Source organism: Macaca nemestrina, chromosome 4, assembly GCF_043159975.1.
Source record: "Macaca nemestrina isolate mMacNem1 chromosome 4, mMacNem.hap1, whole genome shotgun sequence".
Taxonomy (NCBI): Eukaryota; Metazoa; Chordata; class Mammalia; order Primates; family Cercopithecidae; genus Macaca; species Macaca nemestrina.
Genome location: NC_092128.1, coordinates 148,601,387 through 148,619,666, shown reverse-complemented (window position 1 = coordinate 148,619,666; position 18,280 = coordinate 148,601,387).

Sequence of the window (18,280 nt, the reverse complement as noted above, 5' to 3'; positions counted from 1 at the left end):
TACTCTTGACATGGAGAGGAGCCCCCCTTTTTTTTTTTTTTTTTTTTTTTTAAGATGGAGTCTTACTCACTCTGTCGCCCAGGCTGGAGTGTAGTGGCGTGATCTTGGCTCACTGCAAACTCCATCTCCCAGGTTCATGCCATACTCCTGCCTCAGCCTCCTGAGTAGCTAGGATTACAGGTGTGTGCCATCACGCTCAGCTATTTTTTTTTTTTTTTAAATTTTTAGTAGAGACGGGATTTTGCCATGTTAGCCAGGCTGGTCTTGAACTCCTGACCTCAAATGATCCTCCTGCCTCAGCCTCCCAAAGTACTGGGATTACAGGCATGAGCCACCGTACCAGGCCCAAAGAGCCCACTCTGATGGTTATTGTCTTACTTTCCCTAGATGGGGCAGGGTGCATGTATGCTCCTGGCCTGGTTTTGGGATCTTTATATTTAATTCTTTTGCCGGCTCTGTGGTTTCTCCATTATTATTCCCATTTTACTATTGCTGAAGTTGAGGCTCTGGCAGCTAGGATGATTTGCAAATGGCAGAGCTAGGGTTGAACCCAGGGAAGTGCTGCTTGATAGTCAGAGCTTTTTCTTCATACCTCGCTGCCCTGAGTTTACCAGCAGCAAGACAAGGGTAAAGGAGGAAGAGGGGTCAACTTTAGTGAGTGCCTAAGCTAACACAGGTTAGGCACAGATCTAAGCTGTTCCTACAGGTTAGGCACAGATCTAAGCTGTTCCTATCATTATTTCTTTTCATCCTGATTGCCCTACTGCTTTTAGCCCTATTTTACAGATGAGGAAATTCAGGTTCAGAGAGGTTATGCAGCCTCTTCAAGGTTGCACAGCCAGGAAATGGCAGAGCTGAGATGAAAACTCCTCTGATTCTTCACTACCACTTCTCTGCAAGATCGTCTTTACAGCAACAAGGAAAAGAGAAAGCTCTCCAGGAACTCCACACCCTGTAGCCTATGGGCTAATTTCCCTCTCAAGAAAAAGCCCCTGTAATGAATGATTCCACAGTCTCTGGGAGGTGGCAAGTGACCTGAGCTTTGGTAATTGGCTGATAAACATAGTGCTGTTGTCAACCAGGGGCTCCTGGGCCACCTGGGCTGATTCTAGTTGCTCATAATCAAGGTAGGGAAGACTGGTTGAAACCAAGTGGCACTGTCTTTAATCTAGAAGGACTCAGAATGGAAGTACCAAGGACAAATCAAACCAGCCTGCAAAATTGCTCATGGCTTTGCAGCACCCACTTAAAAACAATATTCAGGTCCGGCGTGGTGGCTCATGCCTGTAATCCCAGCACTTAGGGAGGCCGAGGCGGGCAGATCATGAAGTCAGGAGATTGAGACCATCCTAGCTAACACAGTGAAACCTCGTCTCTACTAAAAATACAAAAAATTAGCCGGGCGCGGTGGTGGGCACCTGTAGTCCCAGCTACCTGGGAAGTTGAAGCAGGAGAATCACCTGAACCCAGGAGGTGGAAGTTGCAGTGAGCCGAGATTGAGCCACTGCACTTCAGCCTGGGTGACAGCCTGGGTGACTCTATCTCAAAACAAAAAACAAAAAACAAAAAACAATATTCAAGTGTATTAAACACATTTCTAAAAGTTTTTTAAAACGCTTAACTTTAATCAGCTTCAGCATTTATGTTGCTCCCACATTTTGCATAGAACTGAACTCTTAAATCTGCTGACACCCATTAAATTGATCCTAATGTGGACTCTGAGGCATCAATTTCGTCTTGCTTATTTGTCTTTTTCTTTGCTTCTTCTAACATTTTTTGTATTTCTTTTCTCCTTCTCCCCTTCTCCTCCCTTCTCCCTTCTCCTCCCTTCTCCCCTTCTTCCCCCTCCTCCCCTTCTCCTCCCTCGTCCTGCCCACCTCCTGCCCCTTTCTCCTCCTCCTCCTTCTTCTTCTTCCTCCTCCTCCTCCTCCTCTTCCTTCTCCTTCTCCTTCTCCTACTCCTTCTCCTTCTCCTTCTTCCTTCTTCCTTCTTCCTTCTTTCTTCTTTCTTCTTTCTTCTTTCTTCTTTCTTCTTTCTTCTTTCTTCTTTCTTCTTTCTTCTTCTTCTTCTTCTTCTTCTTCTTCTTCTTCTTCTTCTTCTTCTTCTTCTTCTTCTTCTTCTTCTTCTTCCTCCTCCTCCTCCTCCTCCTCCTCCTCCTCCTCCTCCTATTCTTCTTCAACAAGGTCTTGCTTTGCTGCCCAGGCCACAGTGCAATAGCACAATCATAGCTCACTGCAGCCTTGAACTCCTGGGCTCAACTGATGCTCCCTTCTCAGCCTCCCAAGTAGCTGGGACTACAGATGCATGCCACCATGCCCTGCCAATTTTTGGTATTTTGTAGAGATACGGCTTTGCTATGTTGCCCAGGCTGATCTTGAACTCTTGGGCTCAAGCGATCCTCCTGCCTCAGCCTCCCAAAGTGCTGGGATTACAGGTGTGAGCCACTGCACCCATCCTTCTTATGTTTCTTCTTGAGAATGACTAATGAAAACATTACCAATTTGATAAGGTATCATTAAGCCATCATCATCCTCAAGCATGATGTCATCCCAAGCATCTTCTAAATTATAAAAGTGCTTCTTTTTTTACTTCTGTTTCTTCCTTTACCTTGGTAGAGCTAAAGGAAGCAACAGAAACACCTTTAGCTCCACCTCCACCTACCTGTATTCTCTGCAAATCTGTTTGTCTTTTGTTTATCTTGGAAAGTAACATGGATATTTTCTCTGCCTTCACGGTGGCCATCGTCTTTGCAACACCTTCTTGATATACTGGGTGTTCTGGGGCTTGTCAGCTCTTCCACACAGAAGCTGGGTGGGGTAGCAGGCGCACCAAAGGGCTCTGCAGAAGCTGTGAAGGAAGAATAGATGCATTCTGCGGATGCAGTTACCTGGGTCCCTGTGACAGCAAGAAGCTGAGACTGACTGCCTCTAGCCCCACCTGCTGAATCAATGACCCTGGGCCCCTTGTTCAAGCCCCTTCTACCTCCTGCCATGTTCCCAGGTGGCGGCCTCGCCTTGGATGATATCTTAGCTGCTTCGTGCCCTCTCTGTTCACTTGGTCACTTCTGCCTCTGCTGTGGCCACTGTCACTCCCAACATCTCTTTCCTGGGCCTGGGGCATTCTACATCTCCACCTCTCTCTTGCTTCATGTGACTGATGTTGCTCTGGGCGTCTGAATCCAGATCCTGGGCAGTCCAGGGTGGTGGTCTCAACCCCTGCTCTGGAGACCGGCTGCCCTGGAGCTGAGCTGCCCTAGGTTGGGCCTGGGCTTTTGGCTGAGGAGTACTTCTCTGACCTAGTGTTTTTTTTTTCCCTCCCCTAAGAGGCAGTGTCTTGCTCCATTGCCCAGGCTGGAGTGCAGTAGTGCTATCCTAGTTCACTGCAGCCTTGAATTCCTCGACTCAAGTGATCCTCCCTCCTCAACCTCCAAAGGAGCTTGGACTACAGGCATGCACCACTATGCCTGGCTAATTATTATTATTATTAAATTTTTTTTAGAGATGGGGTCTTGCTATGTTGCCCAGGCTGCTTTCAAACTCTTGGCCTCAAACTATCCTCCCACCTTGGCCTCTTAAAATGTTGGGATTATAGGCATGAGCCGTTGTACCCAGGCTGACCTAGTTCTGGGAGCCTAGGGAGAGCCCCCAAAGCACTGAGCCCCTCTGTCTGTGGGAATGGAAGGTTCCAGGGTTTGTGCCCCTTGACTTATTCTTGGGAACTTTCCTTGCATGCCTCCTTTGTCATGGAGCTCTTGAAGGTCCCTCTTACCCTCTTTCATTTCTTGTTCGTGTCTCTCCTGCTGGCCTGCGAACCCTCTAAGCACAGGGATCTGGGCCAGGACTGCTCTGTGCACCCCATGACCAGCCTGTATCTAAACCCCAGCAAATGGAATAGAATCTTTCTTCCTGGGGGCACATCCCTCCACTCTGCCCTCTCCCCTGGCCCCACACAACATTCAACATTCATTTTCCTCCTGAGATCCCTCAGTTCTCACTCCCCTCATTACTCATTCTACAGTTGTCTAAAATGACATTGCAGGAAAATACAGAAGAGAGACATCACGGGGTCCCAGGGGTGAGTAGTGAGCATGGTGCAGTCGGGGGTGACTTTTCAGAGAAGGTGAGGTTGAGGCGAGTCAAGGTGGGCCATGGGCTTTACAGGAAAGATGAGGGAAGGACCCTAGGTGGGCAAAGGCCAGAGGACTTGAACCTGCCTGGAGGGAGGGGCGGCCTGGGTGCGCATGTGGTGAGCATGTGTGTGAGTGCATGTGGGTGTGCGCGTGTGTGCGCGTGGGTGACTGTGTGAGCGCGTGTGTGTGCAGATCAATAATGAGAAGCCAGGTTGCTAGGCAGCCAGTCCCAGATCTTTGAGTGCCAGTTTTGAGCTGCCTTGAGTGGCAGCAGCAAGCCACAGGAGAAGCTGAGTGAGCAGCCACCTCCCTTGCATTTCAGCCCCAGGCTGGCCGTGCCCCTCTGCACCCACAGCATGGCTACCTTGCTGTGCATAGTCGGGCATTGCAAACACTCGTGGACAATTCCTCTGTCTGCTGCCTGACACCAGTGTGACCGACAGCAGGTCCTGACAACTCAATCTCTGAGTTGCTTCTTAGATCTATGGCCTCCTCCCTGCACCTGTCCTGGCCAATGGTCTCCCTGCCTCCAGCCATTCCTGTCCTAATCACTCTCCACTCTGCTCCCTGCTGCCTGGTAGGCCACCGTCAACACACTCCTCTGTTTACAACCTTTAAAGGCAGAAGGAGAGTCCATAATCTTGCACGTGGCATTTACTACCTCACTGACCTTCTGACTCTTCAGTGCAAGGTAAGATCCAGCTCCAGCCCCAGCGAGTCACCTCCTCTCCCCGTAACATCTTCTCTGAATGCCTCTGTTCACATCTTTGCGGTGTTTTTTCTCTTCTTTCTTTTCTGTTTGAAACGCTCTTTATCACCTTGTAAAATCCTATTATCAGCTCAGAAGTCGCTTCCTCTCTGCACGCTTTCCAACCCTGGCAGGTGGAATTAATTTCTCCAGCTCCAAGCATCCTCAACCCTCTGCTCATTCTGCTGGCTCCTGCCTTCACAGCTAGACTGTTGCATCCAGACCTGCCCCACCTGCTTGATGCATCCCCAATGCCTGGCACAGGGACGACTTGTAATGGCTGCCTTGTCGGTGGTGGCGGGAAGGAGGGACCCATCAGCCCAGGCAGGGTGCCATCCTATGCACACATCCACTCCTGGGTTTCCCAGGCACACTCACAGGGGCGGCTCTTGCTCTCGGTCAGGTTTCTAGTTCTTGGTCTTTTTCACATTCTGTTGCTGGATTTGATTCACTCCAATTATCCCCACAGTCCCGAAGGGCTGCTGGGGACTTGTAAATTCAGCTTTCTGCCTTCTTGCTAACCACAAGCAGTTTCTCTAGAGAGGTGTCTTCTTCCCTATCTAAAGTTTCTTTCTGAAGCTTATTGAATTTCAAGACCACGTTATATTTCCAGCTGGTGTTTTTCAAAGATGGCACATCCTCTGCTGGTGCCCGGATGTAGGAAGCCACACGCCTGGATGGCCTGGGGAGAAAGGAGCGCTGGGAGCGGTGACCTACTGCAGTGTAGGATGGTGAGTGAGGCTCGCAACCAGAGAAAGAGGCTGGCACTCATTGCTGTGAGAACTTGGCAGGCAATTAATTGCTCTGTGTCTATTTCCTTATGTCTAAAATGATGTAAACACAGTGTCTCACTTCTGTGGTCACTATAGGGTTGAATAAGTGAATATATGTAGTATGCTCAGTGTCTAACACAGAGTAAGCACTCTGAGTTAGCTGTGTTATTGCCTTTCTTTTCTGTCTTCCTTTCTTTTCCTTTCCTTCTTTCCCTTCCCTTCTTCCTTCCTTCCTTCCTCCCTCTTTCTCCCTTTCTCTCTTCCTTCCTTCCTTCTTTCCTTCCTTCCTCCCTCCCTCTCCTTCCTTCCTTCCTTCCTTCCTTCCTTCCTTCCTTCCTTCCTTCCTTCCTTCCCTCCCTCCCTCCCTCCTTCCTTCTTTCTCTCTCTCTTTCTTTCTTTTCTTTCTTTCTTTCTTTCTTTCTTTCTTTCTTTCTTTCTTTCTTTCTTTCTTTCTTTCTTTCTTTCTTTCTTCCTTTCTTCTTTCTTTCTTTTCTTTCTTTCTTTTTTCTTTCTTTCTTTCTTTCTCTTTCTTTCTTTCTTTCTTTCTTTCTTTCTTTCTTCCTTTCTTCTTTCTTTTTCTTTCTTTCTTTCTTCTTTCTTTCTTTCTCTTTCTTTCTTTCTTTCTTTCTTTCTTTCTTTCTTTCTTTCTTTCTTTCTTTCTTTCTTTCTTTCTTTCTTTCTTTCTTTTTCCCTCCCTCCCTCCCTCCCTCCCTCCCTCCCTCCCTCCCTCCCTCCCTCCCTCCCTTCCTTCCTTCCTTCCTTCCTTCCTTCCTTCCTTCCTTCCTTCCTTCCTTCCTTCCTTCCTTCCTTCCTTCCTTCTTTCATTTTCAAAATAGAGGCAGAGTATCATTATATCGCCCAGGCTGATCTCAAGCAATCTTCTTGCTTCGGCCTCCCAAAGTGCTGGGATTACTAGCATGAGCCACCATACCTGGCTCATTATTGCCTTTCCTGGTGACATCGATTTGTAGCATTTGAGAGCTAGGCAGGGCTAGAGAGAAGAGTTCAAATCCTTAAGTTCATCATTGAGGAAACTGACATTCTCAGAGAGGAAGGTTTTCACAAAATCACAAAGCCAGTGTAGGGGGGCTGGAAAAGTCTGGAGCATGCTGCGGTCCAGGCCAGGGTTCCTTCTTTCTACATGGTGCTGGTGTTTTGGACATTGGGTACTCAGAGATGAATGCAGATGATGGCTGCATTGCCAATGGGAGGTGGGTGGGTGTCAGCTGCAAGGTGTCCTGACCTCACTAGCACTGGAATTGCACAACTGCTGGTCTCTGTCCACATGAGACATCCTCTGCAGAGCAATTAAAGGTGAATCTAGACCCCAGAGATTCTCTCGGCTCTGCTGTGCATCTTTTTTTTTTTTTTTTTTTTTTTTGAGATGGAGTCTTGCTGTGTCACACAGGCTGGAGTGCAATAGCGTGATCTCAGCTCACTGCAACCTCTGCCTCCTGGGTTCAAGTGATAGTCCTGCCTCAGTCTCCTGAGTAGCTGGGATTACAGGTGTCCACCACCATGCTAGGCTAATTTTTGTGTTTTTAGTAGAGATGGGGTTTCTCCATGCTGGCCAGGCTGGTTTTGAACTCCTGACCTTGTGATCTGCCCACCTCGGCCTCCCAAAGTGCTGGGATTACAGGCGTGAGCCACTGTGCCCAGCACATCTTTGTTCTTTTTGGGTGAACATCATCAAACTATTAAATGAGTTTAGGAAAATTTAAGCTAAAAAGCTCCATTGGGAAGGCTGGAAAATGGGAGTTCAGACAAGTTTAGTGTCTTGCTGAAAGTCATGCAGCTACTGGACCCAGGAATTCTACCCCTCAGACTCACTGTCGCTTCTTGCCGCTCAGCTTCCCTGGTCATCTGAGTTTGGCACTTGTCACCACAAGGGGTGAACTAACCCTTGCATGCTTTGGCCTCTGGGGAGAGGTCAGCCCTGCATCCTTGTTGGCAAAGGACAGTCCTGTTTGCCCTGTGTGTGGTGTCTAGTTTGAATTTTTTTCAAGGGACAGGACAGACAGAGCTAGATATGATGCCACGGCTCCGGCAAATGGGCTGTGATTTCGCAGGCTGCAACCTCAATGACAAATCAGAATTTTAGACAGAGGTGGCATCTAGAAGTTATCCGGTGTGGGCCAACTCAGTGAGTGGTGTGGAAGCAGGAGGAGAAATGGGTAGGTGTGAACCCCACCATTATCCGGAGAGACACATCAACAGAGCTACTTCCACACCTGGCTGGATGGTGAGGTCCATGCTGTGATATTCTCCAACCTCTGCTCGGGTGAGCTTCAGAGCTGGATAGCCTGCTGGATTATGGTCATGGAAAGTCCCATGTACGTGGTGGTCTTTGCCTTCAAATGCAAGCTATTTGCAATCCTTATCAGTCTGAGTTCTTCACGGCTTTCATGTTTGCATGCACGACCTCACCATAGATGTTCCCGGGTGAGGTATAGAGAGCATTCACTTACTGTGCCATTGAACAGTTTCTCATTCTGTAGCCCAGGCTGGAGTGCAGTGGCACGATCTCGGCTCACTGCAACCTCCACCTCCCAGGTTCAAGCAATTCTTGTGCCTCAGCCTCCTGAGTTACTGTGATTACGGGTGCTCACCACTATGTCCGGCTAATTTTTTTGTATTTTTAGTAGAGAAAGGGTTTCATCGTGCTGGCCAGGCTGGTCTCGAACTCCTGACTTTAGGTGATCTGCCCGTCTCGCCCTCCCAAAGGAGGCCTCCACATCTGGGATTACAGGTGTGAGCCACTGTGCCCAGCCTGTTCCCATTTTATTTCTAAATTATTACTATTATTAGTTTTAGAGATAAGGTTTCACTCTGTCACCCACAGCCTCTAACTCCTGGGCGTAAGAGATCCTCCTGCCGCAGAGTACAGGCAGGTACCACCACGCCTGGCTAATTTTTAACTTTTCTTGCAGAGATGAAGTCTCACTAAGTTGCCCAGGTGGGTCTCAAACTCCTGGCCTCAAACAATCCTCCCACTTTGTCCTCCCAAAGCTTTGGGATCACTGGTGTGAGCCACACCATGCCTGACTTGTTCCCATTTTATGAGGAAATTAAGAATAGAGAAATGATGCAGCCGCCTCACTGACCCACAGAAGACAAGAATCCGGAAGTCCTGGTTCTTAATTCAGAAGCTTTTCAATTGCACAACTTTCTCTTCCGGGAGGAAGTCCTCTGACCTTGCCTTCCTTAAATACATCTCAACAGTGAGAATGTTCTTTGGGGTGCAGTCTCAAGTCTTTACAATGACCTCAAAGGTTCGCCCTGCTCGTGGTCAATCCACAGCTCACTCACGCTCCAGCCACATTGAACTTGCAGCACAGCAGGTCCCCAACCTTTCTGGCACCTGAGACTGGTTTCATGGAAGACAGTTTTTCCATGGATGGGGTTGGGGGTGGTTTTGGAATGACTCAAGCACATTCCATTTATTGTGCACTGTATTTCTATTATTATTACATTGTAATATATAATGAAATAATTCTACAACTCACCATCATGTAGCATGAGTGGGAGCCCTGAGCTTATTTTCCTGTAACTACACAGTCCCATCTCGGGGTGATGGGAGACAGTGACAGATCATCGGCATTAGATTCTCATAAGGGGCGCGCAACCTAGATCCCACCCAAGCGCAGTTCACAATAGTGTTTGAGCCCCCATGAGAATCTAATGCTGCCACTGATCTGACAGGAGGCGGAGCTCAGACGGTAACACAAGGGATGAGGAGCAGCTGTAAATACAGATGAAGCTTCACTAACTTGCCTGCCACTCACCTCCTGCTGTGCAGCCCAGTTCCTAACAGGCCACAAACAGGTCCATGGCTTGGGGACCGGGGACCCCTGTAGTAGCAGATTCTCATCTTTCCCGGACTCTTTTTTGCCTTCAGCCCTTTGCACAGCCTGTTTCCTCTATGAGGATTCCTTATCTCTTTTGTCCGGCTAACTTGGAGTCTTCCTCGAGGCATCAGCCGGATTCAGTGTCTCCTCCTGGAAGCCGTTGTCTCTGAATTCCTGAGGCTGTTCAAGTAGTTGCCCCTCCTGCAGAGGTTCTGTTGGAGCGAGACCCAATGTCCCTGCATCTGGTCCCACAAAAAGGTGATGTTCAATGAGAGCCTGACATAGGAACAACAGGGAAGAAATCAGTAGGCTACGCCAGTCCCTTGAGCTGAATCGGGCATATTATGGGATAGATGGCAGGAAGGAGGGGCCATATCTCTCCTTCCTGGGACCTTGGGATTGCTGGAGGGCAGGTGAGGTGGAGGGAGGTTGCTCTATGAAGAACTGGAGCATCTACAGCACAATTCTCCAGCTTCCTCATTCCAGCAAGCTCACGGTCACGGCTGGACATGTTCAGACACCCTTAAGTAATGTCTTTAAAGGCTCTGTGCACTTTAAAGCGGTGTTTTATTTAATTTCAACAAAGTTGTAGTTGCAATTAGATCTGTCCAGATAATTAACTCCAATTTACTAGTTTGCAACTAGTAATTAATTACTAAAGTCTCCCGAGTGAGCCTTGGCAAGGAAAGTCGCTCCTCTGAGAACAGAGGTTTTATTCGAAAGGCTCAGAAACGTAGCCACTTTTGGGAACTTGTTTTCCGTGAAATTCATTATGGCTTGGCCCTGACACAAGGTTGTTGGTGACACTGGGCAAGTTTCTTAACCTCCCTCTTGGGAGAAGGGAGCGGTTTTTCACTGAGCTCACAAGAACCAATCATTAGGAGAAACACGATTCCTGAGTTGGGATGCAACTCCTTTTTCTGCAAAGCTGCTTAGTTGCTACTGGGCAAGGATGAAGAGTGTTTACCTGCTGTTCCACTGAGCATCTCCTGGGTCTGGAGTTTGTGCCTTGGTCACCATTTTCTTTTTTCTTTTCTTTTTTTATATACTTTAAGTTCTGGGATGCATGTGCAGAACGTGCAGGTTTGTTACATAGGTATACACGTGCCATGGAGGTTTGCTGCACCCATCAACCCATCATCTACCTTAGGTATTTCTCCTAATGCTATCCCTCCCCTAGCCCCCCACCCCCCAGCAGGCCCCCGTGTGTGATATTCCCCTCCCTGTGCCCATATGTTCTCATTGTTCAGCTCCCACTTATGAGTGAGAACATGCGGTGTTTGGTTTTCTGTTTCTGCATTAGTTTGCTCAGAATGATGGTTTCCAGCTTCATCCATATCCCTGCAAAGGACATGAATTCATCCTTTTTTATGGCTGCATAGTATTCCATGGTGTATGTGTGCCACATTTTCTTTATCCAGTCTATCATTGATGGGCATTTGGGTTGGTTCCAAGTCTTTGCTATTGTGAACAGTGCTGCAATAAACATATATGTACATGTGTGTTTATGGTAGAATGATTTGTAATCCTTTGGGTATATGCCCAATAATGGGATTGCTGGGTCAAATGATATTTCTGGTCCTAGATTCCTGAGGAATCACCACACTGTCTTCCACAATGATTGAACTAATTTACACTCCCACCAACAGTGTAAAAGCGTTCCTATTTCTCCACATCCTCTCCAGCATCTGTTCATTACTGACTTCTTAATGATCGCCATTCTAACTGGCATGAAATGATATCTTATTGTGGTTTTGATTTCCATTTCTCTAATGTTGGTGACCATTTTCTTACAGACCCTTTGAGGAATGCAGGAAGAGAAATGCATCTATGTGAGCACCAAACAACATGTGCAGAAATGTTCATAGCAACATTATTGATGGTAGCCCCAAACTGTAAACAATCCAACAATTCCTCATCAGGAGAATGGATGAGTTGTGGTACAGTACAGAGAATGCAATGCTATCTTAGCAATTATTGCTATCCACTATGAGTCAGGATGAATACCACAGACACATGTTAAGCAAAAGAGATCAGATAAAAACAGTAAAGCATATGGAATGATTGCGTTTATACAAAGTTGGACAGCAGGTAGTTTTAGGGTGATAGAAGTCAGAGTCATGGCCGGGTGCATGGCTCACACCTGTAATCCCAGCACTTTGGGAGGCTGAGGCAGGCGGATCACGAGGTCAGGAGTTCGAGACCAGCCTGGCCAACATGGTGAAACCCTGTCTCTATTAAAAACACAAAAATTAGCCAGGCTTGCGGTGGGTGCCTATAATCCCAGCTACACTGAGGCATGAGAATTGCTTGAACCCAGGAGGCAAAGGCTGCGGTGAGCCGAGATTGCCCCATTGCACTCCAGCCTGAGTCATGGTTACCTTAGGGATGGGGATTAAGAATAGAGAAAATGCAGGAGAGAAGCTTTTGGAATGATGGTAATGTTCTGTATCTTGTTTTGGGTGATGCCCTCCTGGGTATTTTTACTATCTAAAACTACTGATTGAGCAGCGCATTGAAGATTTGTGTAATTTATTGCATTATACTATTCTTCAGTAGAGAAATTTACTAGAAAATCCAAAATGGGCTGGGTGTGGTGGCTCACACCTGTAATCCCAGCACTTTGGGACGCCAAGGTAGTCAGACTGCCTGAGCTCAGGAGTTTGAGACCAGGCTGGGCAACATGATGAGACTCCGTCTCTACAAAATATAGTAATAAAAATACAAAAAAAATAGCTGATCTTAATGGTACACATCTGTCATCCCAGCTATAGGAGGCTGAGGTGGGAGGATCTCTTGAGCCTAGGGGGCTGAGGTTGTAGTGAGCTGAGATCACACCACTGTGTGCCAGCTTGAGTAACAGAGTGAGACCATGTATCAAATATATATGGACTCAGGCCTCAGACTAACTGAATGACAATGTGGGTGCTACACTGAGGCTTGAGTGAAAGTATCTGGTTTCTCTAGTGAGTCTTTTTTTTTTTTTTTTTGTGAGACAGAGTCTCACTCTTGTCGCCCAGGTTGGAGTGCAATGGCTCCATCTCAGCTCACTGCAACTTCTGCCTCCCAGGTTCAAGCGATTCTCCTGCCTTAGCCTCCTGAATAGCTGGGACTACAGGTGACTGCCACAATGCCCGGCTAATTTTTGTATTTTTAGTAGAGATGGGGTTTCACCATGTTGGCCAGGCTGGTCTTGAACTCCTGATCTTGGGTGATCTGCCCACCTTGCCCTCCCAAAGTGCTGGGATTACAGGCAAGATCCTGAGAATGAGTAAGATCCATTCAATCCAGACACTTCTCAAAAGAAGACATTCATGCGGCCAAGAGACAGATGAAACAAAAGCTCAATATCGCTGATCATTAGAGAAATGCAAATAAAAACCGCAATGAGATACCATCTCAAGCCAGTCAAAATGGTGATTATTTAAGAGTCCAGAAACAACAGATGCTGGTGAGGTTGCAACGAAAAAGGAACGCTTTTATACTGTTGGTGGGAGTATAAATTCATTTAACGATTGTGGAAGACAACGTGGTGATTCCTCAAAAACGTAGAGCCAGAAATATCATTTGACTCAGCAATTCCATTACTGAGTTTATACCCAAAGGAATATAAATCATTCTGTTACAAAGACACATGCGCATGTATGTTCATTGCAGCAGTGTTCACAATAGCAAAGACACAGAATCAACTCAAATGCCCATCAATGATAGACTGGATAAAGAAAATATGGTACATATACACCATGGAATACTATGCAGCCATAAAAAGGAACAAGATTATGCCCTTTGTGGGGACATGGTTGGAGGCGGAAGCCGTTATCCTTAGCAAACTAATGTAGGAACAGAAAAGCAAACACCGCATATTCTCACTTATAAGTGGGAGCTGAACAATGAGAACACATGGATACATTGTGGGGAACAACACACGCTGTAACCTCTTGGGAGTGGGGAGGGAGAGCACCAGGAAGAATAGCTAATGGGTGCTGGGCTTGATACCAAGGTGATGGGTTGATCTGTGCAGCAAATCGCCATGGCACACGTTTGCCTATGTAACAAACCTGCACATCCTGCATATGTGTCCCGGAATTTGAAACACAAGTTGAAGGAAAAAAAAAAAGATCCATTCAGTCATTGTCTAAATGGTGAACCAGGCAGATAGGCATCAGTGATAGCACTGGTATATAGCCAGTAATGGGATTGCTCAGTCAAATGATATTTCTGGCTCTAGATCTTTGAGGAGTCACCACCATCATGACTTTGGATGCTCTGATCTAACATTTGGGAAATCCAGGCTTTGATCTGGTGGTCTCGGTATCTTCCTACGGTCATTCAGGTGTGCTGGGATTTGGATCTAGGTTCCTAACTTTTCTGAAGCAAAGAATCATAGATCCAAAGCTTTGTACACGGGGAGAAACTAAAAATATTTGAATAGATCATTGATAGCAGGGAAATAAAAGACAAGAAAGGGAGTCAACCTGCCTTTCTGACTCATACTCGATGCAAGATCTTCATTTGTGGAGGTGGAAAAATAGATTTTGGATGTATATTATAATCATTATTGCATTTTCTGTTTCTCACCTCAAGTACGGTCTCAGATCAAGCCTGTTTCCTAACAAGAATACACCGGGAGTTGTGTTTTATCTTGCTCTGACACTCTCTACCACTGTTCTTGATCTACCGCCCTGTAGGAGAACTCCAGACTGGGGAATCTTCTTCAGAACGATGTTATGAGTTGAGATTAGTTAGGCAAGTGGCAGAATGAATACATAAGCAGTGATTTTGCATAATGAGGCGTGTGAAATCCCACTGGAGGTTGTTAAAACAGCAGACAGACTGCGGTAAACAAGGAAGAAGGTAGGCTTTGAAAACAGATGGCTTTGAAAACCTGGCAAAGCCCCGTTTCAGACTTTTAAAAATTGGTTTCGTGAGCGCAAGCTATTCTTTTTTTAAATCTGCACGCATATTTTAAAGTTCTTTTTTAATGATGAAGTTCCGTGGGTAATTGAACATCAGTTTACATCCTGCTGTAAACGTGCTTATATCCAGATGTGATGGACAGCTTGCACAGAGACCCGGACTGTTCTGGTACATTTGGATTCAGAGACATTATTTGTATTTCAGTTTGGAGTAGCTTTTCTGACTTCCATGCTGGGTAGGTATACGGGGGTAGCCTGCCCCTCCTTGCCTACAAGAGGTCATCTGCAAGAGACCACCTCCAAGCCAGTATCAGAGCTGCTCTGACGGCCCTCTTCCTTATCTCTCCTTATTTTCTTCAGGAGATGGTCTGACCCTTAACTTCCTTTCCCTGCTTCATCTCCATCACACCTGACCTTATTCCTCTTATCTCTCACAGTGTGTCTGTTTCTGAACATGGCATTATTTCTGAAGTCAACTGCCTTCATGCAGGCTGAACCCTTTCCTGGAGTGCTTTTCTGTGGATAGGTGCCAAATCAGTCACCCATCAGCATCCCATTTCTAGGCAATTTGACAGAGGATGGGCCTCTCCAATTACCTTACTTTTGAATTCAAGGCAGCCTCACTGACTTTTGTGTATTTGTTTCTGTATGATGTGGATATTATTTTTTGGCCACATTCAAGGGAACTCCACTTAACCAATTCACGAGGTTAAAAATACTTTCTTGACTGGGCGCGGTGGCTCACAGCTGTAATCCCAACACTTTGGGAGGCCGAAGCAGGTGAATCATAAGGTCAGGAGTTCGAGACCAGCCTCACCAACACGGTGAAACCCTGTCTCTACTAAAAATAAAAAATAAATTAGCCGGGCATGGTGGTATGCACCTGTGATCCCAGCTACTCAGGAGGCTGAGGCAGGAGAATCGCTTGAACCCGGGAGGCAGAGGTTGTAGTGAGTCGAGACTGTGCACTTCAGCACGAAAGACAGAGCAAGACCCTGCCTCAAAAAAAAAAAAAAAGAGCTTTCTTAGGGTGGCCATGGTGGCTGGTGCCTGTAGTCCCAGTGCTTTGGGAGGCTGAGGTGGGAGAATTGCTTGAGCCCAGGAGGTTCCAGGTTGTAGTGAGCCATGATCATACCACTGTACTCCAGCCTGGGAGACAGAGTGAGACCCTGTCTCAAATAAATAAATAAAAATAAAAACGCTTTCTTCTTAATAATCTCAGCCCTCCACAGTCCACGTCCTCTTTCTCTGATCACAGTGCAAGCACATTTGGAGTGCTTTGTGACCATCTTGGCTGTCTTCAGCACTCCCATACTGTAGAACATCCAGTGCATAATGAGAATCAAGACTTACTCCTCCCTGAATGGGTGGCAGGGGGCTTGGATGAATGCATTAATCTGGAGTGGGGTCAGGGCAACTAGGAGGCTTGGCCACTGTCAGATAAATAAGATAAGAATGAGGAGGACGGAGTCTTGATCTTCCATAGCAAGAAGCCATCACTCAACATCTGCTCTCCGGGCGTTGTTGTAGGCGTCTGCCCTGAGATGTTCGGTTTCCTGGGTTTGTGGCCTGGTGTCCCATTCCATGTGCTTTTAGCTTTCAAAATCTGAAGGCAGGGCTAGATTCACATTGATCTGTGATGAGCATTTGGGAAGTGTTCTCAGCTGCACCTACCCCCCCTGGATCCAAGTCCTCACTGGCATCCTGGGATAATGACATCTTTCCAGGTCTAAAATTCATGCTCCAGTTTCCCAGCCAGGTTAATATTAGATGCTTTTGCTATCGTCATGTCTTAATGAGACCCTAGAATCTCAACCCCAAAGTCCAGCACAGAAACCCTGGAGACTCTCTGACTGGGGATCGTCTCCAACAGAACCGTACATCTCAATCACAAAACCCTAGCACGGCTTTCTCATTCAATAGAGATGGTGTAAGTTTCAGTGTCTGGCATCCTAATTTATCCTTGGAAGGAGACTTAGATCAGCTTGCTTTCAATAAATAGATTTCAGAACAAAACGCTTCTGTGTAATTATGTTTACTAATAGTATTAACTCATTGCCCATGGGCAAAACACAAAAATCCTTCCGTTGCAACAAAAGAAAACCTGGTGAGCTGAACTTCTGGGCAGACATAATGCGTGGGGTGGATAAAACCCTGGGAAAATGAGAGCCCTCCAAAGGGTGATTTAGGGAAAGATCTGTACGATACCCTCCATCTTCGATGTCCCAGAATTATATCATTACACTTTTCTCATATGTATTTGCATGTCTGATGTACTTGTACTGGCATCCATTATGACTGGTCCATTGTGTGTTCTGTTTGGTGGATGATATTCTGATTATTCTCCCAGATTCTAGCCTTTGTAGTAAATTTTATTTTAGATACTGCCCTTGCATAAATCACTGAAAACATTTCATCTTCCAAAAATTGTGCATTGACCTTAAGATTCCATTCAAGTGTTTTGTGAAGACCTACATTATAGAGTTAAGGATAAGAGCCTAGTTGCAGCTCATATTCATGTTCTCTGGCTTGCGTTGGGTCTATTTGGATGGGATCCCTATAGACCCCCAGTTCATGGTCTAGTTCAAGTTCCCCAGACTGTTTGAAGCTGCTTCTAACCCCAATAACCCCATAAGCACCCTCTGCCTGTCTTCCGCGGAGTTTGCAGTACTTCTCAGAATGTTCTTCTGTCATTGTAAGCTCACTGAGGACAGGGTTCTATTCCTCCATATCCCACCAAGCTAGACTCCATCCTTGGTGACCCATAATTACCAGATGATTGATGTATTTCAGAGAAAGAGAGCAAAAACCTTGAGGGAAAGGTTTGCTGGGGATGTTTGTTTTCGTGTTATTTATTTTTATGATTTTTAACTTTTATTTATTTATTTTAAAGACTAGGTCTCACTCTGTCACACAGGCTGGTGTGCAGTGGTGCAATCATAGCTCACTGCAACCTCAAACTCTGGGGCTCAAGTGATCCTTCTACCTCAGCCTCCTGGGTAGCTGGGACTACAGGTGCACACCACCATGCCTGGCTAATGAAAAACAAGTTTTTAAAATGGAGATGGGATCTTGCTATGTTGCCCAGGCTAGTGAAGGGATGTTTATTTTCAGAGTTGCATTGGTAGTCTAGACAACATGGTCTCTCCATGGTCTGTCTTAATTGTTTTTATTATTTTACTTAAAAGAGAACTCCTCCTACTCTTATTTGTTGAGTCCAAGTCCTGAGCTGTTCTTTCCACTCTCTCTTCTATTCTCCTCCTGACTTATGATTTTTTTTTTTTTGGAGATGCAGTCTCACTCTGTCACCCAGGCTGGAGTGCAGTGGTGCAACTTCGGCTCACTGCAACCTCCACCTCCTGGGTTCAAGCAATTCTCCTGCCTCATCTTCCTGAGTAGCTGGGATTACAGGTATGTGCCACCACACCCAGCTAATTTTTATATTTTTAGTAGAGATGGGGTTTCACTATATTGGCCAGGCTGATCTCGAACTCCTGACTTCAGGTGATCCTCCTGCCTCAGCCTCCCAAAGTGCTGGGATTACAAGCAGGAGCCACCGCACCCAGCCTGACTTATGATTTTGAAGTTGACTCCCTCATTTTTGGTCTTGCTTTTTCCCCAAGTAGTATATTTTGCTTTATACTTAGTGCCAACTTGGTGGCCAAGACCTTGAACTCTCCATAAATCATGATTCCTCTCTTCCCTCCAGCCAGGATGCTCCAGTCTGTCCAAGGCCAACACTTCTCTCATCTCAGTCTAGTTCCTTTTGCCTGTTCTTCCTTCCCAGGCCTGCCATGGGGTAGGCTTACCCAGCCCTCGGGTCATGAGCGGGATTTTAAGAACATGTTTCGGAAACACTCATTATG